Consider the following 22,235-nt stretch of genomic DNA (forward strand, 5'->3'; position numbering starts at 1 on the left):
ACAAGGAATTCTATTTTCCAATCTTTGTGTGACCAATTTTAGTCTCTCTGATCAGTCTTTCTGACTCTTTCTCTGGAGTCTCATTTCAGTCTGCCTCATAATATTAGTTATTAGCTAAATAATGTACAGAGGAGTCACATTTGCGTGAGCAAGGTAATGAGCAAGGTAAAAAAAAATGTTACCTCCTCCTTTATTTTTCCCCTACCATCCTTTCCCTCCCAGCTCCATAAGTACACAACCCTCCTCCCTTACCCCACCTAAATTGTAAAGTTCATTTTTCAACATAGTGTCTTGTGTATCTCATGGTTACAATGTGTCAACCTGTACCCCTATTTAAGCATTTTGTTTTCTTTCTTTCCCCTCCACAAATTAGAGGAGCGTATATAGAAGATGTAGGCGCACCAACTTCAAATACAGTGAAAACAGGAGTTATAGCAGGAGACAGGAACATATAAAGAAACAAAAAAATCACATCGCACATTATACGTATGTTAGAAACAATAGCAAGAAAGAAAAAACCACTTGTGTCCCTATCTTGGGGTTCATGTCCCTTAACATCATCCTATCTCGTCATATGCAGATAGCTTTTGACCTTTTCTTCTTAACCCAGACAAATATTAGTTATTGAAAATTAGGGAAACCATGGGACCAATGTTAATTTGGACGTGGCTTACTTCACTTAATATAAGTTTTTCCAAGACTTTCCAGTTACTAACAAATGGGGCAACGTTATTCTTTCTGATGGAGGCATAGAATTCCATTGTGTATATATACCACATTTTCTTGATCCATTCATCTGCTAAGGTATTGGGGTTGGTTCCATATATTAGCTATCTTAAAGAATGCAGCAATAAACATAGTTGTGCTGGTAGCTTTAGTATGGTCTTGTTTGTGATCATTTGGGTAAATGTCCCAAAGTGGGATTGCTGGGTCATAGGGGAGCTCTATGTGGAGTTTTTTGAGGAACCTCCATACTACTTTCCAAAGTGGTTGAACAAGTTTTGTACTCCCACCAAGAATGCAGTATGGTTTCCTGGTGGCCACATCCCCTCCAGCATCTGTTGTAAAAGTATGGAATGCTTCAGAAATTTGTCTGTCATCCTTGTACATGAGCCACGCTAATCTTCTCTGAAATGTTCCAATGTTTCTGCTATGCATTTCATTTTGTACTCCTGAACTTGGCGAGTGATTTTAGGTGTGTCTACAACAGTAGAATCAGCATAAATCAAGCCAGCATTTCTTCATTGAAGATACAAGGAAAGGACACAGGTTGCCACATTGTAACAATGAAATATACAAGACACTCTATGGGAGGGGTGAAGCGACATGTTGGGGAGGTATGAAGGGGCGGAATGGTAGGGGAAAGACAAAGGAGGGGGTAACAATGCTCAATAAGAAATGGACTAATTACCTTACTTACGTAACTGTAACCCCTCTGCACAGGGACTTTACAATAAAAATATAAATTGAAAAGATACAAGGAAAACTTCTGTACTTATAGGAAGTTGTATTTGTCACACAATATCAGCAAGGTATTGGTTTTAGGACCACAAGCATATTAAAATTTTGGATGCTCTAATTCTCTACATAAACACAGTATATTATTTCCATTAGAATCTGCCCACAACCTAGTGCAGGGTAATTGCTAAGAAAATTTTTACTACATTCTATGTTTGTAATGAAAAATAAAATTATATGCTGATACCATTTTTTTCAGATAATTTATTTATTGTGAAAATATCGTACAGAGGGGATTTTATTACATGGGCAAGGTAATGAATATATATACATATATGTATATTCATATATATACATATATACATACATATATACATATACATATATATATAATGTTTTAAAATCAAAATATTTTACATCCTTTTTAAAAATTTTTTATCATGAAAATACCATACAGAATTGTTACAATTACAGAGGAAAGGTAATGAGTACATTTTTATCAAGCATTATTGCTTCCCCCTTGGTTTCCCCTTCCCTTCATATCTTCCACCACCCCCCAGCCCCTCCCCGACCTGCCCAAAGTTGTAAAGTTCGAATTTCTGCATAACGACTTGTACATCTCATGGCTGCAATGGGTCCACCGGTATCCCTATTTGCTTTTGCCCTTCCCATCCACAAACTATATCAATATCAAATACAATGAAAGCCGGGGTTATACCGTGGGGGAGGGACATAGAACACAAAAAAGCAATCATCTTTTGAATATGTTTGAAACAAATGCAAGAAGGAAAAAAATACGAATATCTATATTGGGGTTCATTTCACGTAAAATCAACTTATCTGACCTTTTCTGCTTGTTTCAGACATACACTAGTTATTGCAAATAAGGGAAACCATGGGACCTATGTTTCTTTGGGCCTGGCTTTCTTCACTTAATATACTTTTTTCCAAGTATTTCCAGTTCTTAACAAATGGGTCAATGTCATCCTTTCTGATGGAGGCATAGAATTAATTCCATTGTGTATATATACCACATTTTCTTAATCCATTCATCTGCGGAGGGGCATCTGGATTGGTTCCACATCATAGCTCTCTTAAAGAATGCTGCAATAAACAGTTATGTTGGTAGCTTTAGTATAGTCTTGTTTGTTACCATTTGGGTAAATGCCAAAAATTGGGATTGCTGGGTCATGGGGGAGATCAATGTGAAGTCATTAGAGGAACCTCCATACTTCAATAGATACAATCTATTCAACATCAAACAACTATGTACTAATGTGTTAAGAACAGAAAAGAAGAATTTTGCAAACGAGAAGTTATTAGGTTTAGAGAGAAATGTGGGGAAAAGTAGGATTAGAGGGATGTGGTAGGTAAAAAGAGAGTGTATTTGACCAAGTCCTAATTTCAGAGAGGGAAATAGCTTGGGCAGAATTATTTGAGAGACTTAAAAAAACAAGAGAAAATGGAAAAACAAAAATTTAAATACAAAAAGTGAAACACAAAAATTATGATTAAAAGTTCTTAAAATTATAAAGGTAGAAGGAGATAATACTACTTTTAAAGAATTTAAGCCTAAGAGGTTTTGAATTGAGTAATAAATTTCTGGGTTAAATATGTACACAGGGGAGATAAAGTCTAATAATCAATGACAGGTATGTATCTGAGGATGAGCAAAACAGCAACTCAGTCACCCAAAAAGAAGAAAGGGAAGAAAAAAATGAAAAAGAAAAAAAAAGAGAAAAAGAAAAAAGAAAAAAATGACCAAAAACTCAGTAGAGATTAAAACACACACCGACACACACAGACACACAGACACACACAGACACACAGACACACACACACACACAGACACACACACACACACACACACACACACACACACACACACACACACATACCTAAAATAAAAATTATGCGAGGACAAAAAAGATTAATAGAAAACAATTTTTAAAATATAATTTTAAAACTTTTAAAAATTAAAAATTAAAAAAGGTATAAAAAAGAGTTCTTTGATTGGGGAGGGGGGGGCTGCGTGCATGGGAAGATCTTTTATCTTCCTTGTGTCCTAACGAATCTCTTTGTGGAGTCTCAGGTCTGCTTGTGGTTACTGTCTGGTCTGTCTTGATTGGTTACTTAAGTCAGTTTGTTTGAGCAGGCAGAAAAATGCTCTGTTTTACCCAGGATTTTGTGATCCTCCTCCTCGCTAGTTCAGTGGGAGAGAGATCTGCTTTGATTATCACAAAAGAAGGAGATGGTAAAGAAGGAGATGGCTGTTTCTTCTAGTTTGGAGATGGTGTGATGAGGCTAGGTTCTGGGTAGAGTTGAGGCCTTTCACCAAACAGTAGCTTTTCCCTGAGGGGATAGCTTCTGATATACTCACAAAGCCCAGCCTACAGCCATTCTCAGGGTTTATGTATACTGAATTTCAATTGTTTTTCTAGGCTGCTGTAGGGAGGGGCAGCCTCTGGCTCTGTTTACCCAGAAGAAAGCCACACCTGTAGGGGCCGAGGATCCTCTGCTTGGGCTTGGTGACTTTCCCTTGTGTGGAGCTACGCCTGGAATGTCAGGTCAGGTTCCTGTGACCTGCTAAATGACTCCAGTTTTCTTCCAAGGCCTGAGTTGTTGGTAGCTCCTCAGCCAGGCCTCTGTCAGTATCAAAAATGGAGATCTCTGCTGCTGGGGGTGGGGAGAGGTGGACTTCCCTCCTTTGCTTCCTGAGAAGGAGTGAGGATGTCAGGGTTCTACTCACGCTGGAGTGTTGGTTCCGTGGTCATCTTTAGTCTGTGATCTGCAGGATGAAGATATTTGCTCCTTGTCAGTTCTTGCTGGTGTTGAGTAGAATCCACTAGCTCTCTGGTTCTGGTGCCTTTGTCCCGGACTCTCTGTGTTTATGTAGTGTGGCTATGGCCGCCACCACCACCGCCTTGGCACAGCTGCAAGCAAGTGCTCAGGTCTGTCTCATTGACTCAATTTTTACTCTCTGGCCAAACTCTCTGTACAGTGATAGCACACTTGGTGTGATTCTCTAGGCTAAGACTGTTCACTAGAACACTAAACTGCTATCTATATGAAAAATTGACAACCTCCAGCTTCATTTCCACAGTCTTCATTCAACATTCATGAGTATATTTCTTATCAAGCATTGTTGCCTGTTCCTTTGTTTCCCCTTCGAATCCCTTCAAATCACCCTCCTTCCTAATCCACCTCCCAGCCAAAATTGTAAAGTTGATTTTTTGATGTAACATCTTGTGCATCTTATTGTTGCAATGGGTCCAGCTGTATCCCTATTTAAACAGTTTGTTTTTGCCTTAGCCCTCCACAAATTATATCAACCTCAAATACAATGAAAGCAGGGGTTTTACCGTGGGGGAAGGACATACAAAGCAACAAAGAAATCATCTCATAAGTATGCTAGAAACAATTGCAAGAAAGAAAAACCATTTGATTCCTTATCTTGGAGTTTACTTCGCCTACCATCAACTTATCTGACCTTTTCTGCTTGTGTCAGGCATACTAGTTTATGCAAATAAAGGAAACCATGGTACCTATGTTTGTTTGGGCACAGCTTACTTCACTTAATATAATTTTTCCAAGTCTTTCCATTTCTTAACAAATGGGCAATGCCATTCTTTCTGATGAAGGCATAGAATTCCATTGTGTATATATACCACATTTTCTTGGTCCATTCATCTATGGTGGGACATCTGGGTTGGTTCCAAATCTTAGAGCTATGGTAAACAATGCTGCAATAAACATAGCTTTGCTGGTACCATTAGTGTGCTCTTGTTTGTGATCATTTGGGTAAATGCCCAAAAGTGGGATTGGTGGGTCATAGGGGAGCACTATGTGGAGTCTTTTGAGGACCCTCCATACTACTATCCAAAGTGGCTGAACAAGTTTACACTCCCACCAACAATGCAGTAGGGTTCCCTTCTGACCACATCCCCTCTAGCATCTGTTGTTATTAGAGTTCTTCATTATAGCCATTCTAATTGGAGTGAGGTGGTATCACAATGTTGTTTGGCATTTCTCTTATGGTTAGGGAAGTTGAGCATTTCTTCATGTGTCTATTGGCCATCCTTCTTTCTTCTTCAGCAAAGTTCCTCTGTTAGTCTATAGCCCACTTATTTATTGGGCAGTTGTTTCTTTGACGATTTATTGTTGGGGCATTTAATTTTCTTAGTTCCAGGTATATTGTAGATATGAGACCCTTGTCCATTGTATGTTTAGTGAAGATCTTCTCCCAATCTGTGGGCTTTCTGGTGATCTTGCTAGCTATGTCCTTTGCCATGCAAAACCTCTGCAATTCTATGCAATCCCATTTGTCCAACCTTTCTTTAATTTGTTGTGTTTCTGTGTCTCTTTTAAGAAAATTTTGGCCTGTGCCAAGGAGACCTAGGGTTTCACTTATTTCATCCTTTGAATTTTTTAGAGTGTCAGCTTTGACTCCGAGGTCTTTGATTGTGGAGCACATGGGCAGTAAAGATGGTGCTGAGGGGGAGTTGTGTGGGAAGAGCCCAATTTGCTTTGCATTCCATGACTAACCATCCCGTGGAAGCTTAGGTGCATGATAAGGTTCCTCTTCCTCCCCTCCCATGCACACCTGGTCTTTTTTGCTTTAAAAAAGAGCTTGCTATGAGTTAATAAATGAATTTCCTGCTTCACTTGACTCACTGCTGTGTCTGTTTGTCTCCCTGGCTAAGTGAGGCCACGGAACAGGGGAGCAGCCGCACTTACCTTTCCTTGGACCCCATCCGTCTTTTGTGGGATGGACAAAGACCCAACATCTGTCACCCAATGTGGGGCTTGAAAGGAAAAGATACCGGCAGAGGCTAAGCAGTCTCACAGGGTAAGTGAAACCCTTAGTATGGGTAATGCTATTTCACAGAAGTAAGAGGAAGAGGCAGCATTAGGCCTAGCAGGCATAAAGGAGGACTTGAGAAGTGAGAAGGAAAAGGAATGGGTAAAATTCATCCAAGAATGCACTGAAACATGCACAGTGGAAATCAAAATGAGGGTGAAAGTTACCCCCTCTGACTCAGGTTCCCCGGATGGTCCTAGGTCCCCACCCTATTTCCCCGATTGAGGGAGAGGTACAGCGTCCTACGCAACCTGTGAGAAGGACCTGCAAGACTCGGACCCCTACCAACCTTCCATGGAGGGGTTGAGGGGTGGGGAAGTAACCTAATTGGAGGCCTACCCTGGAAAGGAAGGGCCACCCAGGACCCCGGACCCTGGGCCACAGGATTTGCTTCCCCAAGTGTATCTGGTAAATCTGGCCCATGGAATGGTATCCATGGGAAGCTAAAGATCTTAAAGAGCTCCACAAGGCAGTGCCGGAGGATGGTCCAAACTCTCCTTGGGCCCAGACTTTATTACAGGACATTGCTTATCACCCATGTGTCCCCAAGGACTGGCTGGATGTGGCCAAAGCCTTCTTCACTTTCACTTGTTCTCAGTTTATTAAATGGTGAGCTTTCTTTAAGGAGGAATGCAGAGTGCGAGTGGAGAATAACTGGCAGGCTCAATCTGTGATACCTATTACTTATACCATGTTAAAAGGGATGGGGAATGGTACTCCACTGGCATCCAACATGCCGCAATACCTGGCCCATACCGTGATCAGGTGATGCAGGCAGGACTTGCCACATGGTTCAAACTGGATGATGGGCCCACTGAGTCCCTCATAGCAGGAGTTACACAAAAACCTGGTGAGCCTCTAGTTGAGTTTGTAGATGGAGTTGAACAGAGTATTAACCACAAGCTGCCAGCAGGGAACCTCCAAGATCAGTTTGTAAAGCTGCTGGTCTGGGAAGAGATGAATGCAGACCACCACATGGCCTGCATGGGATTGAGAGAGTGTTTTCTGAGAAGATGGCTGGTGGCCTCACAGAATGTGGGAATGCAACAGCACCAGTCCCAATCATAAGCTTTAGCTTTACATGCTCAGACATCTGCAATGACTGTGGCTATTACTCAGGCACTGGCAGCCCAGGGCCAAGGAACCCCAAGACCATCGGGGAGAGGGACTTGTTTTAAATGTGGGCAGGAGAGGCACTTTAAGAGGGACTATTCACAACAATCCTCTGCCAACTGGCCCGAGGGGTCCTAACCTCCCCCTACACCCTGACCCAGGGGCACTAAGGGATACCATTGGAAAAAGAATTGTGGATCCAAGTTTGATTTAGATAGGAAGCCCTACCTGGGTGGAGTGGTGGCCATTGATAAAACCTAAACTTGTAGCCCTCCACCTTCTGGTGGAGATAAACCTTGGGTACATATGCCCTTCTATGAGTCCTTGGAACACACCCATATTTGTTATTCAAAAGGCCTCTGGGGCTAGGTGTGTGCTCCAAGATCTATGAAAGGTAAATGAAAGGATGGAGCTAGTAGGCATCCCTAAGAGGTATGCCCTGGACTCCTGCTATACCTTCAGAATATACCTCGGTGTGATTGATATTAAAGATTGTTTTTTTTAATCCTCCTGCATCCGGATGACTGCAAAAAGTTTGCTTTCTCCATCCCTTCTCTTAAGTTTTCCCTGCCTGATTGGAGGTTTGAATGGATGGTGCTGCCAGAGGGAATGGCAAATAACCTGGCCTTTTGCCAACAATACTTGTCCACACTTCTAGGGCCTGTGTTGGGTTCAGATACCTCCCTTGTGTTTGCCTACCCGGATGATATAATCGTGGGGCACCAAGACCTAGGACAACTGGAGGGCCTTCTGGCCCAGGTTCACACCATATTAAGAAAGGGGGGCTTCACCATAGCACTCAATATGATTCAAAAGTTACCTCCTTTTAAGGTGCTCTGGTTCCACCTTACCTTGACTCAGGACAGTCTCCTTAAGCCTTTGCTGGATATTCCAACCTCTCTGACCTTAATCCAACTTCAGAGCCTTTTAGGGGAAATCAATTGGCTGTTGCCATGGGTGCCTGTCCCTAAAGATAGTGTGTGCCTTATTTGCCCTACTAAAAGGCAGGATGCACCAAGAAGTTATTACAATTACAGACAGCCATTGGGCAATATTTTTGCAGTTCCAAAAAGCCCTGGATGAAGTTTTCCTGAAGAGGAATTCTATTTTTGAGCCCATTTCCCTTTGGTGGTTTGGAGGTGTTACATTGATTTCTGCAGTTTTAATTCAAAGGGGGGACCCATTAGAGTGGGTTCACACTCCCCTGGGGGCACACCTCAGGTATAATCTCAGGCAGATCAACTTGCAGATGCTATCGTCAAGGGAAGGACCCAAGCCCAAAGACATTATGGCCTTGAGCTTCACTCCAATGTTTTTCTTTTGGGGATGGCAGACATTGAGCAGCTCACTTAAGCCAATGCCTCATCTTGCTCTCTCCTTAGAGGGTTTCTAGGACAAATTGAGTCCCACCACAACTGGTTCCTTTGATTTTTTTTAAAATAAGAGTTGTAATAGTTATGAAGGAGTATCATAGTAATTTTGAATTGCATTTCTCTAATGACTTCTGTTCCCAAAGCTTAAGCCAGCATAGAAGTAGCATTAAACACAACTTTGTAAACCCACTGGCGATTTTCATGGATTTTGGAATACATGTCTATTCAGAATTTGTGCCCAGTTTTAAGCAAGTTTCTTGTTAATCTCATCTTTAATCTCTCTATACAAAATCAATAATTAATTCAATGTAGTAGAAAAGAAAAAATTAAGTATCTCCTAAAAATTATCATTTTTCAATTACGTGACATTGCTTAAATCATTTTCTGTTTACACTTGAGATTATATAAATTAATTTATTTAGACCTTTTACAAGGTTATACGTATTTTATTTATTTTACATTGATTGATATTTCCAAAGCCTGTGTGTTTAATTTTCCTTGGTGTATTTCAGTATCATGTAGCTCATATTTCAGAGTGAAGAATAAATGGAAGGAAGCAAACAAAAAAATACAGTTCCTCTCATCTGATGAAGCCTCTACAAGAATGAGGAAAGAGTTCATCCTTCTAAGGAGCTACGATAGGATATCAAAAAGTTAATTCATTCTAATAGGTCTTCATTATCTTTACAATGTAGCGTAAATGATTTAAAACACAATATACTGCTCAGATACTTATATGTTTTATCAGGTTTGTATATTTTCATATGGATTTCACCTCAGTTGTAATTCCTTCATTATTCTGTCCCTGATATTTTTACACTATCAAGACATAAGATCACCAGTTTGATTTAGAGCATGAGAAATTATCCATCTGGCTTCCTTGGAAGCAGTGCATATTCAATTGATAACATTATTTCTGGTTGCTCATTACATGTAATGGTTTCTGTAATACATATCACATTCTACGTAGTATTTAAAAATCTGCTTTGTTAACAATATTATATGGATAAAATTGTGGGAATAAACTCTTCCATCTCAGAACATTTTTATATGTTTTTAGTTGTAAAAGTACTGTACAGAGGGGTCACAGTTACACACACACACACACACACACACACACACACACACACACACACACACACACACACACACATTTTCTTGATCCATTCATGTACTGAGGGGCATCGGGTTGGTTCCATATCTTACCTATGGTAAATAATGCTGCAATAAACATAGTTGTGCTTGTAGTTTTAGTATGGTCTTGTTTCTGATCATTTGGGTGAATGCCCAAAAGAAGGATTGCTGCGTCATAGAGGATCTCTATGTGGAATCTTTTGAAGAACCTCCGTTCTGCTTTTCAAAGGGGTTGACAAGTTTACACTCTCACCAAGAATTCAGTAGTGTTTACTTCTGGCCACATTCCCTCCAGCGTCTGTCATTGTAAAAATATTGAACGCTTCAGGAATTTGTGTGTCATCCTTCGAAGGAGCTATGCTCATCATCTCTGTATCATTCCAGGTTTAGGGTATGTGCTGCCAAATTGAGCACAGAACTTTTTTTTATATATAAAGTGTAATTGATTTTCTTAAATTAGACACTTCAACAAAAAGTAAATGCAAAAGAATGGTCATGAAATATTTATTTCTTACATAAGCACATATTTAAGAAGAAACTCAAAATTGATATGTCAAAAACAAAGTAATTCCAAATATTTGTGGTTCAAGAGATGTGTAGAAGGAGGAGTTCAATTATTCTCTACAAGGCACCTGTCATAATGAACATTGCAGCAAGGGTTAAGGTTGTTAAAGTTCTAATGCTTTAAATGGGTTTAATTTTGGGAATTTGCTTAAATATGCCAAAATAGGGACTGTTTGGCAGGTCATAAAAATTTTCCATGAAGTAGTTAAGATTTATGGTAGCAGACATATATTACTAAGTATTTATATTTCAGAATTTATAGAAACTTTACTAATGAGAAGTTGCAAAGTCTTTGTTTAAAGAAGCAGAGTAAAGAGTTAAGAATTTGTTAACTACAATTTAGAGCTTCCTTACTTTATATGTTAGCGAGCAACAAGTGAAGATATAAGCCATATACAAATGACGAGATGAGCCATAAATAGTCATCTTAGTGGGTAACTTTAAAGACTACTCATAGCCTATAAAACTCTTGTTGAACATCATAATCTTAGCCAGTTTTAAATGTACAGGAATATGAGAATATAGTAAAATCTAATATGTAGTACACTTCAAATACTGGAAACACGTAACTGGTTTATTTTTCATTTTATTAATCATGAATATTTAATTGTTGTTTTTATTTATTTGTAGCATTGTTTTCCTTGTAGTAATATAATACAAAGTTTTGTAAATTGTCTTTTGGAGGTACTTTGAGAAAGTTACTGGGATGGTCAACCATTTTTATAGGTGCATGTGAGTTTACAAATAGCAAATTTAAGAACAAAATATTGATTAAAAATTTTATCAAGTAGAATCTGAATCAGGAGTGTTGATAAATGTCCACACCTAAAATCTTAGCCCTAGGGTGAAGCAGACGTATTACAGAGTTGAGGCTACAAAAATGAGAGACTGTATTTTGTTTTGTTTCTGTTTTTGTTGGTCATGAGGTTTGAAATCTAGAGCATGTGTGCTGTCCCTCAGCTACTCAGCTCAAGGCTAGCGTTACCACTTTTGTCACAGCACCACTTCCATCTTTTTCTGATATGTGGTACAGAGGAATCAAACTCAGGGCCTCATGCATGCAAGACAAGCACTATACCATTGAGCCACTTTCCCAGTTCCTGAGAAACTGTGTTTTTAAAAATCATCTAAAGAACATTTGTTTTATCTTTGGGTTATATATTGAAATATATGAATATCTTTTTATATTTTTGTGAATTATCATACTACTAAATTTATATTAACTTCAGCCACTTTATTATTCTCAAAGTCATGAAATATCTCTGAGAGATTGCATCTGTGAAAATTGTTTTTGCAGTTATAATTTCTTGAGTAATTTTTAGTTTTTTATCAAAAGCACTTTATATTTTATGTTGGTGGGTTATTGTACATTAAATACCTTCAAATGTACATGTAGAATCTAAAAATAGCTGTATGAATATTCTCATACAGCTCTTATTTATCTGTTATGCACTTTCAGTATTATGATATTTCTCTCTATCTTTCACTCTATCTCATTCACTTGCTTTCTCGTTCATGCTCCATGTCTGCTACTTAGCATTTCTGCTGGTGTACTATTATCTTTCAGGATCCACTGGTTTTGGGAGAACATGATAGGGACCATCAGTTACAATGGCATTCTTTAAGAGTTATAGCAGTGATGTGATATTATTCTTTGCAATGCTAAATGGCAAAACAACAGATCTAAAAATTCCTTTTCACTTTTACTATTATTATAAATTTTATCTCATAGGAATCATGGGGATGGATAAGATACTTTATCCTTTTACCTAAAAGATATTTTTTCTTTTATAAATAACCCATTTCTTTTATTATCAGTAAGTAAATACATGTAATGAAAATAAAGCTATCCTATGGATAGATTTTCATCCCTGTTCACAGGGATGAAAAACAAAGTAGTGGCAGAAGTGAGTACAAAGGATAACCATCATAGAGCAAAGATCCTCAGAGCAGTTTATCATGTACACTTTGTGTGAATGACAATGTGCAGGAACTATAGATTAAATCACTGAACAGCTGATATATACGCACATATATTATGTATGTATATTTTTTATATTTGCATATATGTGTGTATATGCCCTTATATATGTACACATGTATGCTCCTATACACATGAATACACACATACATACACACATGTATACCTGGAGAAAGACACATAGTTACAGCCAACAAAAGTTTCACTACTTGATGAATATGCCTTAGACGGAATGCTTGGAACCAAATATGTTGAAGATGCATTTTTCTCTAGAAGTATTTTTACCACTCCTCTTATCTCTTAAAACTGATAGGTTTTGACAGATTCGACTTGCAAAATGCAGTACAAGTGATAGCAAGCCACTTGGAAATCTCATTAAGTAATGGTCATAAGGTGTCTCCCTGTTTCCCACAGAATGCTTGCTCTTGTAGACATTCTCAACAACCAAAGTAGCTGGAGAATACTCTGGTAAAGAATAACGTTATAAGGCTTTAAATGGCATCCTTCTTTGAGCTATTTTCCAACAGCTTGCATCAATTCCTAAGCAGATGAGTGAGTCCTCAGAAGACTGGAGCTCATGTCATTATTTAACCAACCCATTTGAAAAGTCCTATGTGAGAAATGCTGACTGAGGTCTTGCTGATTTATTGGTCAAGAAAATAAGAAAGAAAACTGCCACACGTACTCCGGTGGAGTCTGCTTAGCATGGGAAACCTGCTTTCAGATCTGAGAATTGGGCTTCAAAGAGGCCTACCTCCTGAAAAGGCTGGCAAGCCCCTGGGAAAGATGTGTTCCTGTTTTTCTTTTCTTTGCTGTATAGGAGTGCCTATTAATATTTTACTGTTCCTGCTGCTTGTTCTACTTACTCATGCTCAACGTTCCTTTATTCAAGGCTCTTTCTTGGAAGTGTTGACGACTCCAACATCTGATGAGTGTCCTGAGAACATGACTAACTCACCAGAGTTAAGTGCTACCCTAAAAGCCCCTCTTATGGATGCTATTAGACAAGTCATATGGAAATATAAATGTATTGGGGGTTTCATGACGTCACTTCAGCAGAAGGAATTGTTTGTAAGAGATTTACAAGAAGCTGTAGGCATGGCTAGAGCAGAAAGAGTGTATGGCTATTGGAGACTTCCCTTTAATCCTAAAGCATATACAATAGATGCAGGGAGCCGGGGCGAACGCCATTACAAGGCGCCGCCCACTCCCTTGCAGCTTTGAGGTCCATATTAGACAGTGCTTGGCGGGACGGTGGGTCCTGGGCTTTGCGCGTGCGCGAGCCACGTAGAGTCCCCAGCCAATCCCGTGGCACCTGGTGACGGTGAAAGGCAGATGACCAATGATAGAAAGACCCGTGTTCCTATTCCCTATATAAGCGGCCATGTTTTGGGTGCACACTCTCTCGCGCTCAAGCTCTCCCATCAATTGAAAGGCTCTCCAATAAAGCGTGATCTGAGAAGACTCCTGGTGTGGTGGTCTTTTTTTCTCGCTGGCCGAGAAGGCGTTCGCCGCAAGTGGTGCCAAAACCCGGGACCCGCGCGAGAGGCCGAACAGGAGCCAGAACTCAAAACGCGGAGAGGGGACGTCGGTAAGTATCCCCCGGTATGCTGTTCACTGTAGATTTAGATATTTATTGTTTGCTTGCATTGCTTCTTCCCTTGTGGCTTGTCTTTTTGATGATGCGCACTTGCCTCGAGGAGGTAGGGTTTGATTTAATCCAGGAAGGATGCAAAGTACTAACATGGCATCAGGATAGTCTATCAGAGTCAGCATCCAGTAAAGGGGAGGAAAATAGACCTAAAAGAAAAAGGGAAAAAAGACAAAAGGATCCTAAAGAATTAAAGCAGGAGGGACTGCAGCCCTCACAAAAGGAGAAGGGTCTTAGGGAAGAGGGGGTCTCAAGGAGACCCCTATGCCCTTCTTTAAAAGCAAACCGGTTCTCAGCCCTACATGTGGAAGGGCGGGACCAAGAATGCAGTGATCTTGTGAGTGACTCAGAGGAAGAAATGTTAGAGGAGGAGGGAGAGCAGCTCGATCCAGCTGATAGTGAAGACTTAGAAGAGGCTGAGTCTTGAGTATGAGGCAGACAGATATGGGGGGTGGTGCCCCCTAGGGGTGGGAGTACCGCAGCAGCCAGGAAGAGGAAACGGAGCTGGCCCTCACCCGTCGGCCCCCCTGCTGTGCCCGCCGACGGTGCAGAGTCACTTTATAAAAGGAAGCACCTGGTCGCAGTTAGCAGCCGCTTTTCCAGTTTTTGAAAATCCAATTACTAATGAAAGAAATTTTGAGCCGGTTTCCTACTTCCAGCTTAAGGATTTAGTTGAGGCAGTCCAGACTTATGGAGTGACGGCTAATTATACCACTGCCCTGCTCCGAAGACTGACCGTCAATGCTATGACGCCCACGGACTGGTTTGAGGTAGCCCGTACCTGTCTCAATCATGGGCAGTTCCTCGATTTCCGGTCTATTGTTCAAGACAAGGCTCAAGCCCAATACAGACAAAATGTCCGTGACGGGTACCCGGACTGGACCGTAGATATGCTTCTCGGGCAGGGACCCTACACGGTAGACCAGACAGGATATACCTTTGAAGTATACCGCCAGGTAAACGAGATCTTTTACAAGTCCTGGCGGGCCCTCCCAAACACGGGAGAGATGGCTGGCAATCTAACAAAAATCATGCAGGCCCCTAATGAGCCATTTTCTGATTTTGTTGCCCGTATGCTAGAGACAGCCGAGCGGGTGTTAGGAAATCTGGAAACAGCCATGCCATTTGTACAGCAAATCATTTTTGAACAAAGCACCAAGGAATGTCAGAGGGCAATTACCCCAGTAAGAATTCAAAGCCTAGAAACTTGGTTAAAAGCCTGCAGAGAAGTAGGTGGCCCCCTGACCAATGCGGGGCTGGAGGCTGCTGTCTTGTCGGCTGCCGGGGCCACAAAAGATAGTAAAGGGAAAGGGTGTTTCCGGTGTGGTCAGTTGGGACATTTTAGACAACAGTGCCCACAAAATGGTGGTCCTGCGCAAAACATACCCATGCAGCCAAGGACTCCAGCAGTGTGTCCTCGTTGTAAAAAGGGAAAGCATTGGGTCAACGAGTGCAGGTCAGTTAGAGACATCAATGGACATTTTATCCCCCAAATTACTCAAAACACTGATTCTGAACCAGAGCCAAAAAACGGGAAGGAGGGTCCTCGTCCCCAGGGCCCGAAAATTTATGGGGCATTTCAGACTCTGGGTCCCGGACAGCACCCGCAACAACCTCCCAGCCAAAGAGAACAACCTCAGGCTCCGCAGGGTTGGACCTCTGTGCCACCTCCGGACGGGTATTAACACAGCAGATGGGTGTACAGATTGTGGAGACAGACATGAGAGGACCCCTAGATGAAGGCACTGTAGGAATAGTTTTAGGACGCTCCTCCTCCACAATGAGAGGATTAATAATTTTCCCGGGAGTGATTGACCCTGACTATACGGGGATAGTCCTCTGCCATGTCCCCCATGGAGTGGTGTCCATTTCTCCCGGGGATAGAATCGCACAGCTCCTGCTTTTGCCTTCTCTTCATGGCAACTTCCCTGCTAAGGAGATAGAGAGAGAAGATAAAGGGCTAGGCTCCACTGGAGTCGACCTTACATGCCTGTCCATAACTTTAGACCAAAGACCCATGCTAACTCTCCAAGTGGAAGGGAGAAGATTTGAGGGACTGGTGGATACAGGGGCAGATCGAAGCATCATCCAAAGAGGGGAGTGGCCAAAGCAATGGCCAACTCAGAAATCCTCCCAGACCTTACAAGGGCTGGGCTATGCCGATGCCCCACAGTTAAGTGCAAAAGAATTGACTTGGAGAACAGACGAAGGCCAAGTTGGAAAAATGCAGCCATTTGTGGTAGATGTCCCTGTCAATCTTTGGGGAAGAGATGTGCAGCAACAGCTAAAGCTAACTTTAACTAATGATTATTCTGAGGCCAGTCAGAATATGATGAAACAGCAAGGATTTGTGCCAGCCTTGGGGCTTGGTCGGCGTCTCCAAGGACGCAAGGAGCCGATAGAGCCACTTCCTAAACAGGACAGGAAGGGTTTGGGTTTTTCTTAGGGGCCTCTGAAAACAAAGCTTCCACTGAAGGTGGGATACCCATACCTTGGTTAACACAAAAGGCGGTGTGGGTTCCTCAGTGGCCCCTCTCTCGAGAAAAATTGGAAGTGGCTCAAACTCTTGTCCAGGAACAGCTGCAGCTGGGGCATGTTGAGCTTTCAGTGTCATCTTGGAATACCCCAATTTTGTGATTAGAAAGGCCTCCGGAAAATGGAGATTATTACATGACCTTAGAGCAGTAAATGCCCAGATGCAAATTATGGGACCCATCCAAAGGGGACTTCCATTGCTCTCTGTGTTACCTCGAGAGTGGCCTGTTTTAGCTTTAGATATTAAGGATTGCTTTTTTTCCATACCTCTTTATGAAAAGGATAGGGAGCGCTTTGCCTTTACTTTGCCCTCTGTTAATCATGAAACCCCGGATGCTCGCTATCAGTGGAAAGTTCTCCCCCAAGGGATGGCTAATAGCCCAACAATTTGTCAATTGTTCATAGGGGCTGCATTAACCCCTGTCAGGAAAAAATTTCCAAAAGTATGGATTGTCCATTATATGGATGATATCTTGTTGGCTGCTCCCTCGGTAGAGACTCTTCATAAAGTGTTTGAGCGGATAACGGAGACCTTAGCTGATAAAGGACTGATTATTGCCCCTGAGAAGTTTCAACAGACTAGTGTTGTTCAATTTCTGGGAACCATTGTTTCTCCTACTGAGTTTAAACCACAAAAACTTTCCATTCGAACTGGTCATCTCAAAACACTTAATGATTTTCAGCAATTGGCAGGAGATATTAATTGGATAAGGGGGTTTCTTAATCTCCCTCGGTCAGAGTTGTTACCTTTATTTGCCATTTTGGAGGGCGACCCTGAAGTCACCTCCTCTAGATCCCTAACACCTTTAGCACTAAATTCCCTACAAAAGGTTGAGGCAGCTTTGTCTAGGGCTCAACTTTCACGGGTTGATTTAAAATTACCTATCGATTTATGTATATTAAAAACAAAAAATTATCCCACGGGGGTTCTTTGGCAAAATGGCCCCTTATGGTGGCTCCACAGCAATTCTGTGGGAGCAAAAACTGTTCAATATTTTCCTGAATTAGTGTCTAAGCAGGCAATTTTGGGTATAAAGTATTGTTTGATGCACTTTGCAAAATTTCCAGATAAATTAATTATTCCATAAACCCGTGAGCAAGTTGAAATTTTAGCAGCCACAGTGGATATGTGGGCAATTCTTGTTTGCTCGTTTCCCAATGTAATTGATAACCATTATCCTAAGCATCCTCTACTTGCCATAATTAACAAAAATTTAGTGTATTTTCCTGTTGTCACTTCAAAGGAGCCCTTGGTTGATGCTCTGACCATCTTTACGGATGGATCAAAATCTGGACAAGGTGCCTTTTTTGTTCAAGGACACAAATAGCCGGTGGTCTTTAATTTTCGGCTGAATGCTCCACAGGCTGTTGAATGTGTAATTGTGCTTGAAGTTTTTAAAAGATTTGATCAACCTTTTAATTTATTTTCTGATTCATTATATGTTGTAAATGCCGTTGCTTCTCTTAAAGTTGCTGCTTCAATTAAGCAGGCCAGTACAATTTCTAATGTTTTGTTACAGATTCAGTCCCTTATCTTAAACAGAAAACACTCTTTCTATATTGGACATATTCGTGCCCACTCTATGTTGCCGGGCCCGATGGCAAGGTGTAATGATTTGGTGGACCAGGCAACTCGGGCTGTGGCTCTGGTCGCTGCTGATCCTGTAAAATTGGCAAAAGACTTTCATAGATTGTATCATGTACCTGCTAATACCCTTAGGAAAAGATATAATTTGTCTAGGCATGTGGCAAGAGATATTGTTAAAGCCTGTAAATCCTGTGTTACCTTTCTTCATCCTCCCCATGTGGGGGTAAACCCCAGGGGGTTGAGACCAAACGCCCTATGGCAATGGATGTTACTCATCTGACAGAATTTGGTAAGTTAAAATATTTACATGTGTCTGTGGACACCTTTTCTGGTGTCATTCATGCCACACCTTTGGCAGGAGAAAAGGTGTCTCATGTCAAAATACACTGCTTAGAAGCTTGGGCAGCTTGGGGAAAGCCCCTTAGACTTAAGACGGATAATGGCCCTGCTTATACTTCCCATGGTTTTCGCGCCTTTTGCACACAAATGCAGGCTGCCCACACCACCGGATTGCCCTACAATCCTCAAGGACAAGGTACAGTGGAAAGAGCTAATAAAAGCATAAAAGAAATGCTTCAAAAACAAAAAGGGGGAATTGCTGAGTCAGCGTCCCCCAGGGAAAGACTTTCTCTTGCGCTCTTTACCCTTAATTTTTTAATTCTAAATGACAACTATCAGCCTGCCGCAGATCGGCATATGACAAGAGACCCCATGGATACTAAAGACATGGTTATGTGGAAGGATGTTATTAATAATAAATGGTATGGACCGGATCCGGTAATAACGAGATCCAGGGGAGCTGTTTGTGTTTTTCCACAGAGTCAAGAAGTACCTCACTGGGTGCCAACGAGACTGACCAGGCCGGTGGAGACTGCAGAAGAACCCCCTCTTGAAGATGCCATCCACTCGTCTCCTGATGCAGCTGATCTTAAACCAATGATGCTGTGGGCTGTTACAATTTACTGACTGGGCCTCTGCGGTGTCCTTTTTCAAAGAGCGGGTGGGAGTCGGGATGTTTTTAGCCTGCTGCCTGGGAGGATGCGTGGTCTGCCTATGGTTGGTCTGTCGCCTTCGAGCCCAAACCAGAAGTGACAAGGTTGTTATCTCGCAAGCATTAGCCGCTTTGGAGAGTGGATCCTCACCCCAGATCTGGCTGTTGGCCCTGAGAGGCAATTAAGCCTTACCATTCTGCATAGCCTTAGCACCCCGAGGGATCAGGGAATCCCATTGCACTGGGACAGGTATGCAACTTGCAATTTGGGACAGGATGCGAGGCAAGTGCACTGCACTTGAGGAGGACCATCTCCTCAAGAAGAGCATGCTGGGTTGCAAGTGGGTTGATGCCCAAGATCCCACCTCTGCAAAAAAGGCATCGGACGGGTCTGGTCATCACTGGGGAAGGCGCGCCCCTCAGGTGAAGGCCAGTGCAAGGTCCTAATGTTTTAGACAGAGGCCCAACCTCTACTCTTACCTGTTGCCAAAAACAAAAAGGGTGAACTGCATGGAGTCGGGGCGAACGCCATTACAAGGTGCTGCCCACTCCCTTGCAGCTTTGAGGTCCATATTAGACAGTGCTTGGCGGGAGGGTGGGTCCTGGGCTTTGTGCGTGCGCGAGCCACGTAGAGTCTCCAGGCAATCCCGTGGCACCTGGTGATGGTGAAAGGTAGATGACCAATGATAGAAAGACCCGTGTTCCTATTCCCTATATAAGCGGCCATGTTTGGGTGCACGCTCTCTCGCGCTCAAGCTCTCCCATCAATTGAAAGGCTCTCCAATAAAGCGTGATCTGAGAAGACTCCTGGTGTGGTGGTCGTTTTTTCTCGCTGGCCGAGAAGGCGTTCGCGGCAAATAGACTCATATAGATATCGTGTGGATAAAAAAGATGTAGAGGGATATATAGACCAAAAGCTAAATAAGATTCTTAAAAGTTGGTAGATGGAAGGTGGCAATAGCTTATCAGAAAAAAAATGGTGGGATCCTCCATTATCTAGAGGACCCCAAAGACTTCCCCCAGATCCATAGCCTTTTACAGGTGTGTACGATAAGGATGGCAAACATTGGGAAAACAACTTAGAAGAAAGAACTTCCTATTACTATCTTTCATTTACTGAGAGACTTGCTAGATCTAGGCCTCCTTTGTGCTTACTATCAAAGAAGGAACAGTTAAGGCCTCTATGGAGAAGAGTAAATGATTATGTGAAAGGGTTACAGAAAAGACACTATGAGCTTGAATTTGATATATGGCCAGATTTAACTAAGTATACTGACTATCATGATTTTGGGCCACAAATTGGGGACCCTCTAAAGAATGGCAAAGAAGTACAATTGCTTAGAAAAGATTTGAAATGCATAAAGTACAAAACTAAACAAAAGTAACTATGAAGTACTAGAGTTCATGCCTTTCTGTTCAGCACCTTGCCCATATGCTCTGGTTAATGGTTAATAGGTGATAAATATCGAAACCAATTGTATTTCTTAAAAATAGAGGTAAAGCCGAAAACAAGTGCCTATCATCATAGCTCGTCATCCAAAAAACAAGATCAGGTAACCAGCTGGTGACCACCCCAGAACAAAGCCTTGCAGCTTTGTGTAACCTTTTGCCCTTTCTCATGGAGACTTTTTCTATAAAAGCATGTTATCCTCTGCAATAAATCACACTCAGAATTCACTCCTCTTGTGTGTGCGTTGTCTGTTTGCCATCTCCCCACCTATTCCAGTTACCTCCACAACGTGTTCTCCATCGTCCTGACAGAGCCGTTCCGCAGCAGAAAACATTTTAATGCATTAAAGTTTGAAAATAATTTGCAACCTGTTAATAAATGTGTAGAACACAATTATACCAACTGACAAAAGATGATATGCCTTTCATTTATGTGCTTTTGGGCTTGGTGGGTGACTTTAGGTGTGTCTACACAAGTAGAATCAGCATGAAACAAGCCAGCATTTTTTCATTTAAGATACAAGAAAAGGATACAGGTTGACCCATTGTAACAATGAGATGTACAAAACACTCTATCAGAGGAAGGGTGGAGGGAGGAGGTGGGGAGGTGTGAGGGGAAGGGTTGATAGGGGAAAAACAAAGGAGGGGGGTAACAGTGCTCAATAAGAAATGTACTCATTAACTTACGTAACTGTAACCCCTCTGTATAGTATCTTCACAGTAAAAACATATATTAAAAAGATACAAGGAAAACTTCTGTACTTATAAGAAGTTGTATTTGTCACTCAATATCAGTAAGGTAATGGTATTAGGACCACAGGCATATTAAAATTTTGGATGCTCAAAATCTCTGCATAAACACAGTATTTTATTTACATTAGAATATGCCCAGCACCTAGTGCAGTGTAATTGCTATGAAAAATTTTGCCACATTCTATGTTTGTAATAGAAAATAATAGTATATGCACTCCCACCAACAATGCAGGAGGGTTCCCTTCTGTCTACATGGAAATGGAAAAACTTGGAAAGAATTATATTAAGTGAAGTAAGCCAGGTCCAAAGAAACATAGGTCCCATGTTTTCCCTTATTTGCAATAACTTGCATGTGTTTGAGATAAGCAGAAATAGTCAGATAAGTTGATGTTAGGCAAAATGAACCACAAGATAAAGATTCAAATGTTTTTTCTTTCTTGCAATCATTTCTAATATATATTTATAAGATGATATATTTGTTGCTTTGTATGACCCTCCCCATGGTATAACCCGTTTTCACTGTATTTGATGTTGGTATAATTTGTGGAGGTGAAGGGAAAAACAAATAGTTTAAATAGGGATAGAGGTGAACCCATTGCAACAATGAGATGTACAAGTCATTATGACGAAAAATGAACTTTACAAATTTGGTGGGGGTAGGAGAGGGCGTGGGGGAGAGATGGATAGGGATGGGAAGGGGAAACAAAGGAGGAGACAACAATACTTGATAAGAAATATACTCAGTACCTTGCCCATGTAATTGTAACCCCTCTGTATGGTATTT

The 22,235-nt window shown here is 41.4% G+C and overlaps 2 non-coding genes across 2 annotated transcripts; both read right to left on the bottom strand.

Moving 5' to 3' along the window:
- Positions 1–1,065: 1,065 nt before the first annotated feature.
- LOC138815821 (U6 spliceosomal RNA) lies at positions 1,066–1,169 on the bottom strand. The gene has a single exon (XR_011368495.1). It is a non-coding gene; the product is annotated as a U6 spliceosomal RNA (small nuclear RNA).
- A 9,078-nt stretch (positions 1,170–10,247) lies between these two features.
- On the bottom strand, positions 10,248–10,353 carry LOC138815819 (U6 spliceosomal RNA). Its single transcript, XR_011368493.1, has one exon. It is a non-coding gene; the product is annotated as a U6 spliceosomal RNA (small nuclear RNA).
- Positions 10,354–22,235: the final 11,882 nt, after the last annotated feature.

Source organism: Dipodomys merriami, unplaced genomic scaffold (assembly GCF_024711535.1).
Source record: "Dipodomys merriami isolate MVZ:Mamm:240054 unplaced genomic scaffold, mDipMer1.0.p SCAF_671, whole genome shotgun sequence".
NCBI lineage: Eukaryota > Metazoa > Chordata > Mammalia > Rodentia > Heteromyidae > Dipodomys > Dipodomys merriami.